The 4853-nt window shown below is 39.7% G+C and overlaps 1 long non-coding RNA gene across 1 annotated transcript; it reads left to right on the forward strand.

Annotated features, from left to right (window-relative positions):
* The first annotated feature begins 1589 nt into the window (after positions 1-1589).
* LOC119088686 lies at positions 1590-2380 on the forward strand. Its single transcript, XR_005092380.1, has 2 exons — positions 1590-1857; positions 2027-2380. It is a non-coding gene; the product is annotated as an uncharacterized LOC119088686 (long non-coding RNA).
* Positions 2381-4853: the final 2473 nt, after the last annotated feature.

The raw sequence follows: 4853 nt of genomic DNA on the forward strand, positions 1-4853 counted from the left end.
CTCTAGCTGATACAGGTGGACTTAAGGCTGTGCTCTCAAGGACCTCAGTGGGGAAAGCCTGCTGATAGCACCATGTGCTAAACAGAGCTTTAGAAGGAGGCTGCAGATGCACAGAAGGGCTTTGCACCATTGTCCTGGAGTCATGGTGCTCAGATGTCACAGTTTATGCTCCTTGCTTGCAGCTGCCCCTTCCTGTCTGGTCAGTCAAGGCAGGTAGCCTGACCCTTTAAGGCTTGGCTCACATGGTGAGAAAAGGCTACAGGCATGCAAATAGCCAGGTCCGGACTGAGGAGACTTCTGAACAGGTACAATATTCTTGAAAATGTGCTTAGGTTGCTTAGATGCTAGGGAGAGAGAGAGAGAGAGAGAGAGAGAGAGAGAGAGAGAGAGAGAGAGAGAGAGAGAGAGAATGAGTGTAGAAAGTCATAGAAAAAAGTTTTAAAATAATATAATAAGCTGGGCAGTGGTGGCACACGCCTTTAATCCCAGCACCCAGGAGGCAGAGCCAGGTGGATCTCTGTGAGTTCGAGGCCAGCCTGGGCCACCAAGTGAGTTCCAGGAAAGGCGCAAAGCTACACAGAGAAACCCTGTCTCGAAAAACCAAAATAATAATAATAATAATAATAATAATAATAATAATAATAATATAATAAAATTCTCAAAGAAAGAGTAGGGTGAAACACTGTGGCCAAAGCCACTTGAGGAGGAAAAAGTATATTTGACTTCCTCTTCCATATCACAGTTCATCATCAAAGGAAGTCAGGACAGGAACTCAAAACAGGGCAGGAACCCGGAGGCAGGAGCTGAAGCAGAGGACCTGGAGGGGGGCTGCTAACTGACTTGCTCTGCTGGCCTGCTCAGCCTGCTTTCTTATAGAACCCAGGACCATCTGCCCAGGGATGGCACCACCCACCATGGACTGGGCCCTCCCACATGAGTCACTAATTAAGAAAATGCCCTACAGTCCTGCCTGCCTAGAGTCTGATCTTGTGGAGGTATTCTCTTAATTGAGGCTCCCTCCTCTTAGATGACACTAGCTGTGCCAAGGTAACATAAAACTAGCCAGCACACCATATAACCAAATTGTCAGGTTTTCTTGTTTTGTTTTGTTGAAATTCACCAGGTAGGGAGATTTCATTAATAGATTGTTTTTGTCTTTATTTATGAGGTGATTCACATACGCAGATACTTCAATATTAAATTTGGAAGGATTAAAGGTGAAATACCCCAAATTGTAGCTAAATTACTAAGGAAGAGCCATGGCAGAATGAACCATTGAGTGGGGGAAATTTCCGGAAGAGTTGACTGAAGCAAACCCTTTGCCACATGTTCTATCACAACATTGAGAATATGAAAGAGGGCAGCATGAGTCTCTTGGAGAAGTTCAAGAAAAGCCTCCTGTCTGGATCCAGACTCTACTGCCTTGATAGCATCTCCCCCTACCAGGACTGTCAAAGATGATACTTTCTGATTTTGAGCCACACCATGATCTCCGATCCATTGCCTGCTAAGATCAGGGCTACGAGGTGTCCACAGTTGGGCTTTGTGATGTCAAAGGAGCTCCACAGCCACTATTGGCTGGGGAGGATATTGCTGACCTATCAGGACTCAGGGGTGTGGCCTTCCATCTTTCTTGGTGGCTTCACAAGAAAAGTGCCTCTGAGCCCTGAGCCAGAACAACCCAGGCTTCAGTATGGCGAAGGCAACTAAGAAGTCACATGACCCTACCAAAAATATCAGGCCATCAACCTCAGGAACCAAGTCTAAGAAAGCCAAAAGTCGCCATGAGCCCAAAACCAGAACTGCTGGCAAGAAGGATGATAAATCCAGTTCCAGAAGCTGTAGAATGGCAAGAAGGTCCAAGCTAAGTGTAGTACTTTCTCTAGTGATTTCCACTCCTAACCCTTTCTTGGCCTAGCATTAAGCCCTTCCTCAACCCACTGCCCTTCTCCTTCAGTCTCCCTCATGTATTTCATCTTCTTGAAGACCCATATGCCCTTGTCATGTTACTCTGTTGTCCTTCCAGGTGCAAATGATTACCAAGGTCAAGAAAACCCCACCAAGGAGGGCAAAGAGAAAGGCTTCTGAGAAAACTACAACCTCAACAAAAGGGAACAAAAAAGCCAGTGGGAAATTACTATATGGTCACTACCACCACCTGATGAAAGAGATGACCAGGACTGAGACTGATCCAGGGCAAAGCAGCTTAGAGAGTTGCAGTATCTCAGCAAGTGACCTGGAAAGCCAGTAGTCTCAGAATGCCACCAGAAACCTAGCCATCTGTGCAAAGGTCTAGCAGCTAAGCAATGTCGAACTGTGTAGAATGATTTTTTACTACACAGTTACTTTGATATTGATGAAAATAAAATCAATCTGATATGAAAAAAAGAGTAAGGAATATAAAAGGAATAAGCCACGTAAGAATGCGAAATATACATGACATCTGGATCCTATATAGCGCTTTATTAACTTTAAATTTTTATTGATTAAATGTATTCATTTATTTCACATCTTGACCACATTCTCTTTTCCCATTTCCTCCCCCTACCTCCCCTACCCCCTCCAATCTACTTCTCCTCTGCCTCCATTCAGAAAGAAGCAGGCCTCATGGTGGATGCAGGGCCTGTCACTAACTTTAAATTTTTTAAATGCAAATGAGCAAAAAACAACAGCTGCTAAGAGATATTGGATTGTTGAAACAGCTGAATTAAACTAGCTTATATATTTTAAGGATGTCTGAACTTTAGAATGGAAATGAGAAAATGTGTTGCATTGAGGGGAAGGTTATACCTTTTTTCCAACAGGAAACAAAAAGCTATGGATTCAGCTCTAGAACACCTCTGTTGATATTTACTCAAAAATCTGCATCCAGAACAACTTCAAAGTGGCTAGCTGAGATGGTTCAACTTCAGAGACTAATCCAGCTAGCACTTCAGTTAAGCCCTGCACTTTCCCATTGCACAGAGACTGTACAACAAATGAAACAGCTAGCCTCATGGGACATGACCACTATTTCAGTTTCCTCAGTGTCCCCTAAAGTTTCCATCACCCCCAGACAACAGGAAGTAATTTTAAGAATATGATGCCCATATTCCCTACAGGTAGGATTGGTGGTTTTGGGTCATGCAGTGGGTTATGTATGTTTGTCATTGTTTAGGGAAGTTAGTTGCAAGTTGTTATTGGTCACAGTCAGGGAGGAAATTAAGCAAGGGTCATTAGATTCAGGGATCTCTTCTGAAAAGAAAAAAAAGGAGGGATATAGGAATGATAAAATAAAAGAGTAGAAAAAGGATAGATTATTGAATCTAAGGATTTCTCTATTTTGATACAAATTTAAGGTTATTTTTGTTAGAAATTTATATATGTTTCTACTCTTGATTAAATTTTTTGTGTATATTGATATAAGGTTAAGATTATTTTGTCTTATAATGCTGCATATATGTTTCTACTTTTGTTTAAGGTATTGTACCTATGCAGGTCACTTAAATTGTAAAGTTATAATTCTTGAAAGCTATTATTACAAACTATTTATGATAATAAAGAAATGAAGGTTAGTAATTAGTCATCTACAACAATCAAACTTGTACTCATGCTAGGTATGTTTTTAAAGTTAAACAGATATATTTTAGATACATAGATGGTCTTCAAACACTTCAGAGAACTACAGAATATGGTATTTAAGATGTTTTAATTACATAAGGCTTTTCATTACAGTGAGATACCTCTGATCCTGTTAGCACCAATTTACTTCAGAAAAGATATTGGGCATCAACGAACCTCCACATAGAGTTTGCTTTCAATGTGGCAAAAAGGTAGTCACTTGGAAAGAAACTGTCCTTGCCTCAATTGCTGATAGTATACTGTCCAAAGGGGGAAAAAAAGATAACACAAAAGAGGATCACTGCAAACTTTGCTAAAACAAGGTAAAACAGTCCTTCAAACTTCCTGTTTCACATAAAAGTCTGTCAGATGTTCTAGGCTTGCAGGCTGAAAATGGATACCCAAAAGTTGCAGAGAAAACTTGGATGACTGTCCAGGCAGCCAGCTGTCTCTGTCATTTCTATAGATTTGGAAGTTGTTTGCTCTACATTTTCTGTTTACTCGGGTAATATTTTATCCTTCTCAGGTCTCTGATTGGGTTGAAGACTAAATTATTTTTAGCCTTACAGTTTTAACAAATTCAGAAGAGATGTAAAGTTTATACAGTTGAGAGATATAAAAGCTCATGTTGTTTATCTAAAAAAAAATCCTTTAAATTCTAAAAGGATTTTTTAGGTTGGTAATACAAGTTATGATAGAAAGTGGTTTAGATATAAAATTTTGGATTCCTCAAGATAGGATAGATTACAGTGTATTTTCTCACAATTGCCAGATACATATGTACTAGACATTGTGAATGTAATTGCTACTTGATAATTGTTTTTTTTTATATATAGTTTTACTGTGTTAGAGTTTAAGTATTCCTTTTTTCTTTAGACAAAAAGGGGGAAATGTGCGATATTTGCTCACAATGTGACATTCTGAGACCATGTTAATAAAGTTAACTTTGAATCAGGGAGCAGAGCCAGTGGCTAGCTGACAGTAATTAGTCATAGAGTAACCAGTAATATGAATAAATAAGATGTACAGAAAGGAGGAGGGAAGGACTTGGATTCTGCACTCTCTTCAAGCTGGGACATGTGGAGAGGACAGCTGATCACTCCTACATTACTACTTTGATTTATCAGATTTTTACCCAAATATCTGACTCCTGAGTCTTTATTGGTTAATAGAATAACTTAGATAAACCCATCAATTGATAATCAATCATTTAACAAAACAGATTCTTGTCAAATGTGGCTTTTCAAATTCTG

This window comes from Peromyscus leucopus, chromosome 10 (assembly GCF_004664715.2).
Source record: "Peromyscus leucopus breed LL Stock chromosome 10, UCI_PerLeu_2.1, whole genome shotgun sequence".
Taxonomy (NCBI): Eukaryota; Metazoa; Chordata; class Mammalia; order Rodentia; family Cricetidae; genus Peromyscus; species Peromyscus leucopus.